We start from the raw sequence: 12,902 nt of genomic DNA, 5'->3' as shown, positions 1-12,902 counted from the left end.
CCGCTCTGCACCCCTGGCAGTGCCTCCACCTCTCCACGGACACGCCGGCCACCAGCCGCAAAAAGCACCTGCCCGCCCCCACTCGCCTCCTGCAAAGAACAGGCGGCTTCACGATTTCGGAGGCCCTGCGATCTTGGCGGCATGACATTTTCTGTCTTATAAGCTCTTTTTATTAGCCAGAATCGTAGGAAATCGACGTTTCCCAGCCATTAACCTTTCAAGCATGTAACTGTTTTTCCACACATGGAAGGGTATCTTACATGTCCACACGGATCAATCCTTAAGCTGTGTAACTCCTTTAAGAAAAAAAGTTGCGATGAAGTCTCTCCCTGCAAAGAAGGCCTGAGTTCTATAATTTTACGCACTTTTGATCACAATTTTATAGCCTTCAGCCCTGTGCTGGCATTCCGTTTTTATCTTAAAATAGAAGAACGCGATAAGACAAGTCGTATAACCCCTTCCCCGCGTCTGAGGGGAGTCAGGAAGGAGGGGCAGCTCGGAAAAGTCTGACTTGCAAGTGTGGAGCCTGCGTGTGCCGCCCTGGGGACGCCCGCGCTCCCGCCCCGGCTCATCCGCGCTCAGGCATGAAACACGCCGCGACGCCATCCGGTCATGCCAACACCCCATTAATTAGTAAGTGTCCACGTGCCGCCTCTCCCTCGGGCGCCCACGGAGCTTTAAATAAGCTTCTCCATCATTTATTTATTCCATTTTTAAAACATGCCTTTTGCCAAAAGGTCTCTGGCCACACGTGTGTGGAGAGGCCGATAAGGAAAACAGTCCCTAAGCAAAGGCATGAGAATGACCCCATGAAGCCACTAATGGGAACCCGGCTTCGAAAGCATGAGAATGACCACATGAAGCCACTAATGGGAACCTGGCTTCGAGGGCCAGCCCCCCTCCATGGTAGGGGCCTGGCTCCAGGAGAGTTCGGGGTGCACGTGGACAACTGGGCACACGGAAAGCAGCGAGCTCACAGCCCTGGGCATCTGCTCAGACTCTGGAAACGTGACGCTGTCCCTCCATCTCCCGTGCAGGTGGCTCCCTGGGGCCCTGTCCGGAACGCCGGGGAAGGGGGCCTGGGGGGCACACACCTACAGGAACCGGCAGGGAAGGGGTGCCTCTGACAGCCCCGGCTCTGGGTGGCCAGGGAGGGCCTGACGCCCTTCCACTGGTAAGCAATGAAGCCCCAGGGGCCGGCCACAGGGCAGGTGTTTCCATGGATCTGGGGCTGTGCCACACACTGGTCAATACCACCTCACTGGGCCCTCGAGGCCCAGAGGAAACGGCACCAGTGTCCCCTAAGGCGACGGTCACCAGGCCACCAGCCTGTCCCGTCACGCGCTGCAGACTGAGGCCTGGGCCCCCAGAGGCTGATTGGATTCAGCCCAGGATGCACCTTTGGGGAAAGCCAGAAGCAAGCACCCTGACCCTCGGGAAGAGGCGCTAAACAGACTGCCTGCCTAACCCACCCCAACAGGGGGACCCACTCCACCATGCTACCAGCTCCACCTCGGGTCCCGCCGAGCTGCCCCGAGATGCCAGCAGTGAGTGTCACGTGGTGCCCACAGGCTGCTCTCTCTCGAAAGCTCAAGGGTCCCCTTAAGCTGCCCCGGAGGGGCGGACGGCCTGACACCGGGTGCCGGGCTGCAGGGATCTCTCTCAGGACGGGCCCAGCTGTCGTGCCGCACTTCCCAGCCAGAAGGAGCGAGGGCGGCCAGGCTGCCTGACCCCGTCCCACGCTGGGTGCCACCTGCTGCCCCTGCAGCCCCTCGCAGGGCCAAGGGCTCCCCCTCTACCACGGCCCAGGCAGCGGTGAAGCCGGCGGTCACACGAGCCTGTGGCCCTTTGGGGGCCCGGTGAACACTGGAAGGAAAGGACAAGACAGTCCGGCCAGAGGGCGAGCCTGCAGGCGCCAGCGTGGGCAGCAGGTCCAGGGTGCAGAGGCGTCTCTGAGGGCTCCCCGCAGCTTGGCGGCAGGGGGAGCGAGCTGAGGGGTCCTCTGTGTGGTGGGCAGTGTTCCCACAGGCCTCGGCATCAGGGTGTACAAAGTACCCCATGACGCTACCCGAGCCCCGGTCCCGTCAGGATTCCACCGACAGGGAGGTGACGGGAGGGGCACGGTCCAGGGACCCTGCGTGCTCTGTGATGGAAGGTGCCCTACAGTGGCTGTCACTGTCCCCATCTGGCGGGCGCCAGCTCACAGCACTGCCCAGGTCACGCGCCGGTGCCACGACCCCAGGGCCACATGGATTCTCAAAGAGACACTGATCATGGGCTCTGGAAATCCCCTACCCTGCACCCCTCACGTGTCGCGAACCCGAGTCCCTGGGTCGGAGGAGGCGGGGTTTCCGACCCAGGGCTGACACGTGGGCACAACTGGAGGTTTAAGACCACGACGTTTCTCCCAGCACTTCTGGAGGCCGGATCCCAAGTCCTGCACCCGTCCCAGGCTCACAGAAGCTGCGGCCTCCCAGGGCCTCGGGCGCTCCTTGGTTTGCGGGCCTCATGGTCACGCGCCTGCTCCCATGCTGTCAGGACAGTGGCCACTAGCCAAGGACGCCCGGAGAGTCTAGGAGGACGCCATCGTGACTGAGCTTCATGACATCTGCAAGGACCCTTTCTCTCATGTGACAGAGGTTCCAGGGGACGCCTTTTTTTTCTTTTCTTTTTTTCCAGTTTGCTACAGGGTACACATGCTTGCCAGAAAGACAGAGAAAGAGGGGACATGAGAAAGCGCCCCAGAACGGATGGCACACTGCAATTCCTTCTCCATTCTCCTCAGGATTCTGGGCACGCTCACGCACACACACGGCAAGACTAAGCTGCTAGGTCTGGGACTTGAACCCAGTAGTCGGCCATTGGGATCCAGTCACCCCAACCACTGCGCCACCCGCTGGCCCCCAGGAGGTGTGTCTCTGGAGGCCTGATCCAGCTCAGTACGGTGGGTCTGGGTCGGGACCCGGTCGGGCTAACAAGTGTCCACCAGGCGGGCAGTCCCCAGTCCCCCCTCTTTGGAAACTGAGTTCCAGGGAGGGAGGGCACCGGCTGGAGGTGCTGTCTCCCCACCCCACACCGACTGCTGACCGCCCATCCTGGGCCTCAGCCTTCCCCTCTACCCTTCAGGAGCAGAAGCCTGGGCCTCAGCACTGGCAAACTCGTAGGTCATAGTTCCCTCTGGTGCTCCGTGCATCGGACAGACGCATCGAACCTGCACTGGGGCAAAACACACGCCCGGCGGGGATCCCAAGCTTCTCTAAGGACACCACGTGCCCACCCCAGAAGGAGGCTGGGATCCAAGCCCTCCTGCGCCAGGCCCTTCTCCTGGGACACCAACACACACTTCCCCCGGGACTGGGACGAACAAACTCTCATTCTCAGGAAAACGCTCCCACTCAGGGACAAGCGTGCACACGGCTCCCACAGCGAGGGCGGCCGGCCGTGCATCTCGCCAGGCGGGAAGCCTGCCTCCCCACCTCCACCACGACCAGCATCCTCGCTGCAAGACGGGCCTCTTGGGCCCCGCACACACATATCTGTCGCTGAAGGCTCACCCTGATCCTCCCTGAACCCCGCACGCAGTCAGCAGGGAAGCGCAGGAGTCCAGACAAGGTGAGGAGCATGCGTGGGCAGCCGGGCCGCGGGGCTTCCCTGCGGAGCCCCCGGGGACAAAGCCCACTCAGGACAGGGTAGCTGCCACGGTGGCCGAACTAGGACGCGGCACGAGGCGGGGTCTCAGGATGGCCGGGCTGCTGCGGGCCAGTGCCTGCTGAGCCAGCCAGGCTGTGGCTGCGTGCTGAGACTTCCCATCGGATGGCCCTTCCTCACCCAGGAATCGTGCGACTTGGGCCTCAGCGGTCCTGCGACTCAGTGTCGAGCCAGACCACTGGGGACACCACGGGACCGTGAAGCACACAGTGTGGCCCTGGCACGCACCCCGGGCTCACGCCGGCATCCGCAAGCACGTGGCCACTGAATGACAGCCCCCAGACGCCCACGGCCAGCTCCAGCACCTGACGCTGCCTCACAGGCAACAGGGCCTGGGCAGCGGGTGAGACGGAGGAAGGAGAGATGGGGGCTGACCCCGGCTTACCCCGGCACACCCAGTTACGAACGTCCAAAAACCGGAAGGAAGGGAGAGAAGGTGAGATGGACCACAGGGAAGGCCCGGGAGGTGCACCAGCCTTCAGAGACAGAGGAGGGCCGCCAGCCCAGGGCCGCAGGCGGCTAGCGGCTGCGAAAGCCAGATGGAGCTTCCCCGGGCCTCCGGACTGAGCAGCTCGGTGATCACTGGATTCAGCCACGGGAGACCAGGGCTGGGCTCCCACCTGGGGCAGGACACGAGAGGCCACGTGCGAGTCAGCACACAGGCACCAGGGACACAAAGACCCGATCAGCACGTGGTCCAGACACGCCTCCTATCTCAAGATAGGAGCCCCGTATCTCGAGAGCGGGCAGTGGCAGGACTCGTGGGCGTGTAAGTCCCCAAACACCAGCCCTGCCTCCCTCGTCCCGACGGTGGAGAGTGGAAACCCCTTCGGAAACAGGGTTGGTGAGCAGGTGGGTCTTGTTCTCTCCTGTGTAAGATCCAAACAGGAAACCCCAGCCGATGCACAGCAGGCACCAGGCTGCAACAGTACCAGAGGCCGCCAGGAGGGGGCGGCCCAGGGCGCGGGCAAAAGGCAGGGCGATCCGCACCGTCAGAGGCTCAGAGCCAGCAGGCCGGAGGTTCGAGGGGCGGTCGGCGTCTTCCCAGAGCAGGCCCTGAGGACCGTCCCGCGCTCGGGCAGGACCTCACTCCGCTTACCTATTGTTAATGGTGCAATTCCCTGGAAGGAAAAACTGCTCCTTCAGAAAGTCGGGGGTAAAGGGCGGGGTCCGAGAGGGCGTGCGGGCTCTCCGGCCTGTGATTGGCCCTGCCGGCTTAGCCATGCCCTGGGGAGCAGGTGGAGAATGGAGCGCCCTCTCCTGATCCCGCCACCGCTGGGGTGGCCCTTGGCCCAGGGGATCCCTGCTCCCACAGTTGGAAGTGAATGCCATGGCGCAGACACCACAGGAAGCCACGGGCCAGATGCTCCGCGTAAACGTGGTATGAAATTCACTGTGACAAAAAAGTTCTAAAAAATAACCTGCGGGGAAAATTACAAAATGACTGAACGAGTAACAGGTCTCGGCTCACCGGAAACCCAGCTGCCGCCCGGTCACAGGGCCCCGGCAGGCTGCACCCAGGAAAGCCACGCGAAGGCACAGGCCCGAGAGATGCCACCACAAGGACGATCGGGGACACAGGGAGCCACCTGCACCCTGAGGAGGCCGTGTCCAGGACTTTCCCAGGTAGATGGGCACCGTCCCCCCCAGGACACCTCGACCAGGAAGTCCTGCACAGGCCCTGGACTCCAGACCCAGAGAGAAAGGCCACAGGTGGGTGCGAGGGTGTCTCCCACCACAGCTTGCAGAGGATAGCGTCAGGGAGGCCAGGCTCAGTCACAATGACCTCCCCTTTGTCCTGACCCGCAGTCAGGCTCGGGCTGGCCCAGAGCCCCACGCCACGACCGCGCATCCGTGACGACAACCTGGCAGGTAGCTGCCCTCGGCTCAAATGTGCCCTTGCAGAACTGGCTGGACTCTTCCCCCGAGTCCTCCCTGCACAGCTTCCCCAGCTGCTGGAAGCCCAGTGCGAGGTGCTCAGGACTGGCCATGGCCTCCAGGCTCAGAGAACTCCGGCCAGCACCTCTGGATCCCCCCCCTTCCTGTCCCAGGGCCGGCTTTGCAGACCCACGGTGTCCAGAGCGTGGGCCCCTGGGTGGTGCCGTCACAAGGGCAGCTGGTCGGGCTCGAGCCTCTGGTCATGGCGGATGGCTGAGCGGAGGGCGGTGAGCTTTGTGGAAGGCCTGGCCGCTGTGGGAGTGACGGGCCCTCGCGCCGGCAGCTGGAGTGCTGAGCCCTCTCCCACCACCACAGGGCAGACCGGAGCTGACACGTGGGTCCAGCCGGGCAGGAGGACCGAGCCAAGCACCGCACATAGGCAGACCTCCAACCTCGCTCTTGTCACTTTCTGATCCGAAGATGGGACGGGCTTCCTTCCCTGGAGGGCTCTGCGAAGGTGAAGTGGACCCAGTCCACCAGCCTGGCTGGACGCCGTGCAGAGATCACGCTGTGACCACAGGGAGTCTCAGTCCCCTAGGGCGCAATTCAAATACGTATTCCCAGTCTGCAGTCTGACCCTCGGCCTGTCGAGTGCTCGCAGCCTCGTTGCGGTAACCAGCTCGGCACGGCCCGCTGCGAGAGGGCCAGCGCAGGAGGGCTCCGCGTGGGACTCCTGGCCCGTACCCGCAGGCCCGTGCCGGGACGAGCGTGGCAGCTTCCTTGAGCCTCAGTTTCCTCACGTGTGGAATGGCCACGCGAGGCAACTCGCCCTCCTGCTGCGGAGTGAAACAGCAGCAGCCGAGCAGGCACAGGGTGAGGGCCGACGCAGAGGGAGGCGTCCCGCCTCCTGCTCACAACGCAGCCGTCGGCCGCCCTGGGAGCTCTGGTCACGCGCGGCAGGGAACCTGGACCACGCGGAGCGGGCAGGCCCGCCCATACCCAGAGCAGCCGGTTCTAGGTGTCCACACTTCTAACGCTCTTACTCCTGGCAGTGGCTGCTGGGAAACCCAAACCACCTTGGCCGTGGAAGGGTCAAACGACCCCAAGGGCACCTGGCACCCAGGGCTCTGGACGCTGTCTGGAAGGGTCCCTAACAGCCCCGGAGGAGCGGCGCAGGACTGCGCCCAGAGCAGGGAAGCCCGGCTCAGAGCTGGCCCGGCCACAGCCACGGCGGTCAGAGCCTTCCCGCACAAGCTCGTGGGCAGGACCGGTGCCCTGGAGCCTGTAGAACGCGTGGACAAAGGAAGCCGCAACTCTGGTCTCCTGGCTTCCCGTGACTTCCAGCAGAGCAGCATGTGCTGCGGCTGGCGGGTCACGTGGCGCCGGGCTCAGTACATCACGGCTCTCTGTACCCCAGCCTGGCCGGGGCGGTGACTGTTCATGTCACTTGGTCCACACGCTGGCAGACTGCCGGCACCGTGCTCTCGGCACCCTGGTGTGCCAGGGGAGGACGCCAATCCACAGCAACGCAGAGGTCAGTAAACCAAGGCCAAGAGGCCACGGCCAAGGAACACGATGCACTGGGAGAGCCTGGGTTTCTCGGGGCGGAGGCGGGCTCTCACGCTCCTGACACCAAGGACTGCACTTGGCCACGAAGAGCTTCTCTTTCTCACTTCTCAGTGAACAATGATTTCAGGGATATTTCAAGAATGTCACCTGGGACCCAGTTTCGGTTCCACTGTCCTTACGGTCACAAAATGGCTGCTCTGCCTAGACATCACATCTGTGTTCCAGGCAGGAGGAAGAGGGGGCAAGGTAAAAGGCATGGCTAGCTGAGTCTGTTTCTTTATACCCAGAAAAGGAAAAACAAAACAAAACAGAAATGCCAGCCTTCTGGATGCCTGAGCTAGTCGGCTACTCTAATTAGACACTGTTGCCCAGGAAGAGGCCACGCTGCTCCACTGGCGGAAGGGCAGCAGCCTGCGTTAAGCAGCGCGTGCGGCCGGCGTGGGCAGCTAAGCCACGCAGGTAGAAGGACGAGGGGGCGGGCCTCGGTGCAGCCTCTGGTGACTCGGAGCACCGAGGCCAGCTCACGGCTAGGTCATTCCTCGGACCTGCCCAGGGTGGCACTGCCCGCTCGTCCACTGCTGCTCTGACTAATCCCGCTGGCTGCTCCCGGCAGGGCTGGTGTCCCAGGGAAGCCTCCCGCTCTGGGAAGGATGTCCTCCTCCTCGCACAGACGGCGGCACACTTCTGGCACACCCACTCCTGCCCTGGACCTGCCTCAGTCACCTCTCCCTCCCTGAGGCCCACAGCTCACTGCCTGTCTGCTCCGCTCCCGGCTGCCGGGAGCTGGGGGACACTGACTGGCCTGGCGTCTGTCTGCTCAGCACCCCTCCTTCTTCCTGCCTGAGACAGAATCCCGCACCATTCAGAGGAGCAGCTGCTCCACCGCCAGGTGATGGGTCATGGCGGGTCCAAGCTGAGCAGGACAGTGCACCTCGGCTTCCAGCTCCCCCAGCTGCTCGGCTAGGAGTGGCACGTGGCCTATTTCCCACCAGTGAGAACTGCAGAGATTCTGAGATACGCTTTCCTGATATGGGGAAGAGGTGCAGGGGGTGCTCCTGTTACCTCCCTTGCCCTGCTCCACGCTCGGGTGTGATGCCTGGAGCCACAGCAGCCAGCTTGTAATGAGGAGGCAATAGACTGATAAACTAAAGATGGCAGGACAGGAGACGAAGAGAGGGCACGTGGCGGCCCTCCATCTCTCTCGGCGCGCATCGTTACGTAAAATGGACCCCTTGTTATTGGAGGCCCATTGCCTGGGTTTTACTCTGTTGCTTGAGAATATTCTGAAATGACACGAATGGAAGACAACAGGGCCCCTGTCCTCGTGAGCCGTGAGCGCCGGCCGGCTCGACAGTAACACTCTGAGGAGGAAGTGGCGTGTGGCACGAGGGACCCCAAGACGGCCCTGAGCTGACGGGCGATGAGGAGGCTTCTCGGAAGAACTCTCACTGGAGGCACTCCCCGGAAACCAGCTCCTCTTCCCACAGCGCTGAGCCCACTTCCCGACCCGTCCAGACCTCGCCTCCTCCTGCGTCCCAGCAAGGTCACTCCGACTCACCTGACTCCCTTTTCTCTAAGCCTGACGGAGCCACAGCCCCGTCCTCAGTCCCCACGTGGCCTGTACCTCCCCGCCCTACGACTCCGTGTGACGCTCAGGGTCAGCACGCCGGGCTGCAGTGCTAGGCGGGCAGCCATTAGCTGTTAACAGAGCGGGGAGGGACGCCGGCCCAGGCCTGGCTAAACTATGCTAGCGGGGTTCCATCGTGGCCTAAGGACATGACCTGCCCCTCCTACTTCAGCCATCGCCAGGCTCCAGTGCTCGCGGCCACAAGCAAATTACCCAGAAACAAGTCGGAGGCCTGAGAGCACGCGCAATTATACCGGGATGCTCCCCGGTGACCGCCCAGATGGGAGCCTCAGGCCAGGGACCCAGGAACGCGGCGGACCGGCCAGACGCACGGCGCGCCGCGAAGGCTCACGACTCGCACTTGCTACCCTATTGGGGAAAACTATTTTCAGCCTAATTAGCATGAAATTTTTAGAATGCAAATGATTTTCATTTAGACATAAAACAAAATGCCACGACATTTCTTCCACCCATTTATCATAAACAAGTTAATTACTGTGTAACGAATCGCTCCTGCTGGAGTGTGTTCTGGCTGCTGGTGGCGGAGCAGGAGCGGCCGGGCGGGGGCAGGGCTGGGCCGGCGCTGGCCAAGCCCGGCGACTGGGCGAGGCCCTAGCTGCCTGGTGATGGTGACAACGCAGCTCTCTGCTGGTCAGCTCGGTTGGGCACAGCCGGCACCCCTCTGCCTTGGTCCCTACAGGAGGCACGAGGCGACTCGGCCTCCACCTGGGAAGTGTGTCCTGGCCAGGGCCACGGCAGCCCTGGCTCTGCCTGTCTGTGCGAACTGCTCCCAGGGTGTAAGGTTTCTGCTCTGAGACCGCACGCCTCCAGGGGGTCCAATGAAAGCAGCCGCAGGACTCACCACATGACTCCAGTCGCCCCGGGGGTGGCCGGGCCCTAAACCGATGTCGCTCTGCAATTCCCCCAACCCGGGCTTGGGCGCCCTAAGTGCTGCCTAGAAATGAGTTAAGGACCCACAGCACGGAGAGCCGGTCACGTGAGCATCGCGCCCCTCGCGCCCCTCATAAGCCCCACCTGGGCGTGGGGCAGGCTTTCCCACTGCACCCACCAGAGAGAGGCTGTGAAGCCCGGACCTGCAGCACCGGCGCCGCCCGGACAGAGGAGAGATGTTGCTCGGATCCCACATCGCATGGTACCACGTCCGGGAGCCTGTCATTGTCCTCCGCGGAAGGTGGTACTTGTCACTGCCGAAAGACAGGTGCTAAGTCCCCAAGCACGATGGTGCCCCAAGGCCTTCGCCTGCCAGCCACATCCGTGGGGGGCGTCAGGAGGCCAGCGTCAGCTCAGTCTAGGAGTTCGGGATACACAAAGGGCAGGACATGGTCAGTGTCCCCTGGGTGACCTGGACAGTGAAAGGGTACCAACTGTGGGAACCAGCAGTTAGCGTAATGGCTATGTCGCTGGACTCCCACGTGGTCGACCGCGGTTCGTGTCCCGGACCCGGTGGCTTAAAACTCATGCCGGGTGCGTGGGCGTGCGTGCCCAAGATCCCGAGAGGAGAATGGAGGAGAAAGGATTGCGGCGTGACCATCCCCCCTGGGGGGTGATTTCTCGCTTTCTGTCTCTATGTCTCTCTCTGTCTGTCTGGCGAGCGCACGCGCCCTACAGTGAAAATCTCTCAAAAAAAAAAAAAAAAAGGGCACCAACTGTGAGGTCCCCCAGGCCATCCAGCGGGCCCACGAGAGCTCCTGGTCAACCTGAGGTCACAAAGGATGGCCTGGCCTTCCAGACCCCAGAACGACCAACTCCGAGTCCAGCCATCCCCAAACCTGGGCCATGCACGCCTGCTTCTGGCCCTCCAAACCTGGGCCACGCATGCCCGCTTCCGGCCTCTCCAAACCTGGGCCATGCACGCTTGCCCAGCCCTCCCCAAACCTGGGCCGCGCACGCCCGCTTCCGGCCTCTCCAAACCTGGGCCACACATGCCTGCTCAGCCCTCCCCAAACCTGGGCCGCGCATGCCCGCTTCCGGCCCTCCCCAAACCTGGGCCCAGCATCTGGGCCGCGCATGCCCGCTTCCGGCCTCTCTAAACCTGGGCCACGCACGCTTGCCCAGCCCTCCCCAACCTGGGTCACGCATGCCCGCTTCCGGCCTCTCCAAACCTGGGCCACACCACATGGCCCTTCCACTTCCAGGTCAGCTGCCTGGAGGGTCTGGGTTTTGGTGATCGGTGGGAGTTAGTAGCTTTACAATTTACACAGCAAAAAATACGTCAGGAAAGTTGGATTCAGGCAAAACCAAACTCCTGGTTCACATAACGAGGAATGAGACAGTCGACCAGCCCAGTCTCCAACGGTGAGGCTCTGCAAAGCCGCCTCGCTGCACGTGCACACACAGGGACTGCTGGCAGTCGTAGGGAACGTCTACACCCCGAAAATACACAGCGGGGAGCCTGCCTCCTGTGGATGACCCCGCTGGGAACGTGCACATTCAGCTCTGACCAGGGCGGCCACTTCCCAGCACCTGGCACGGAGAGCAGGCTCCTAAGGAGTTCTCGGCCCGTGGCTGAACCTCGGGAATGAAGGGTTGATGTCCCCCCCCCCCCACGCAAATATAAGGTTTAATTAGTTTGTCTTGAAAGGGAAACAGATCAATAGGCAGCATGATCCATTGTCATCTGAGACCTGACGCGGATGGCCCATCACATGCGCTGTAATCCTGCAATTCGGAGCCGCTAACCGGGAGCCCCTGCGTGTGCCGTGCTGTCGGTGGGGCAGTAACAGAAACGAGTGCCACGTTTGTGAACAGAACGTCTGTGGGCTTATTTACCGCACCCCAACAACAGCGTCTGCCTTATCACGCATTTCAAAGCAGGGATAATTTAGGAATTCAGAATCCCATACATAAAAAGACTTGGTAAGAAAGTCTCTCTGCACATTATTTGGGTGATGTTACATCCAAATTCCAACTTATTGCCAAGGAAATGATCTCCCTCACTCAAAAGTGACAGGGACTCTGAGCCATCCGCCTGATACAGAGCCCCTTCAGGTCGGCCGCGTGCACCTCGCGAACCTCACCACCACCGTTTCGCAGACAGAGCTCCAAGACCAGCGAGGCCTTGCTTTCATGAAAACGTGTCCCTGCAGAACAGGGCTGTAGCCCCATTTCCCATTCCAGCCTGGCCCTACCTTTCAGTAGCTTCTCTCCTTCCAGAATATTCTGGGAGATTAATGCTGTGTAATCTTCTTCCGAGAAGCCAGTCTTGCAGGTCTCTCTGGCTGTAAGATCCTCATTATGGGCCTAAAAACAGGAAGAGAGAAGGTTAAAACAAAAATAAGCTTGCAGAAACGTAACCCAGCCATCTCCAAGGGCTCGGGTGCACAGGGTCTGGGCCCAACCGTGGTCCCCACCCAGCCTGAGACCCTCTGATGCACTGGGGCCCTGGTGAGCACTGGGCTACCTGGGAGCATCTCCCTGCTCAGCCCTAGAGTGGACATGGGCAGGGGACCTGTTGGGGCCCTGCTGTCACCCAGCGGCCAGGGATGTCCCAGGAATGTCTCAGGGACAGCCCTGAAGCAGAAGAGGGAGCAGAGAGGAGGGGGGCAGGAGAGATTTTCCAGGGCTCCTGGAGATGCCTGCTCTGCAGGAGGCTGGCGAGGAGGGCGGTGGGTGGAGGTGGCCCTCCCCTGGTCCTCTCCCTTGGCTCCCCTGTACACGCATTCCCCAGAGCCCCCGTTCGTTACACCCAGCCAGAAAGGGTGGGTATCCTCCAGTCTAGGGTGCTCCCTGGCTGGCCTTTCCTGCAGGGAGGGCAGGAGAGGTGGGCGGGTGCGGGGCTCCTCCCAAGCTGCAGGGAGTGGGTGCGACAGGTCAGGCCAGCGGGCGCAGGCGGGGAGGGGTGGCAGAAGGAGGAGCAGCGTGTGCCACAGAGCAGCCAGCCTGGCCACGGAGGAGCACAGCTGCACCCTGACTAGCAGGAGCCCCAGGCGCAGCCCGCACCAGGCAGTCGCGTCTTCTCGAGGCGCCGAAGCAGAACGAGCCTCCCACAGCCACTGCCTTCAGCGCCGGCTTCTGCCCCACTAAGGCTCTGCGCTCCCTGTCACCCGCCCGGATGGGGCGATCCTCCAGCCCAAGCACTGGGGGCGGGGGGGGGGGGGGG

General features: G+C 62.2%; 1 protein-coding gene across 1 annotated transcript in view; it reads right to left on the bottom strand.

Annotated features, from left to right (window-relative positions):
* The window catches only part of CDH4 (cadherin 4), a 397,589-nt gene extending 385,551 nt beyond the window's left edge, over positions 1-12,038 (bottom strand). Inside the window, exon 1 of the mRNA XM_027775375.1 lies at positions 11,932-12,038. The gene's annotated coding sequence lies outside the window, so the exon portion shown is untranslated. The remainder of the gene's footprint in view (positions 1-11,931) is intronic.
* Between the last annotated feature and the right edge of the window lie 864 nt (positions 12,039-12,902).

This window comes from Tupaia chinensis, unplaced genomic scaffold, assembly GCF_000334495.1.
Source record: "Tupaia chinensis unplaced genomic scaffold, TupChi_1.0 Scaffold000558_1, whole genome shotgun sequence".
Lineage (NCBI taxonomy): Eukaryota > Metazoa > Chordata > Mammalia > Scandentia > Tupaiidae > Tupaia > Tupaia belangeri.
The sequence above is the reverse complement of the archived record's forward strand: the minus strand, read 5'-3'. Positions and strand labels throughout refer to the sequence as shown.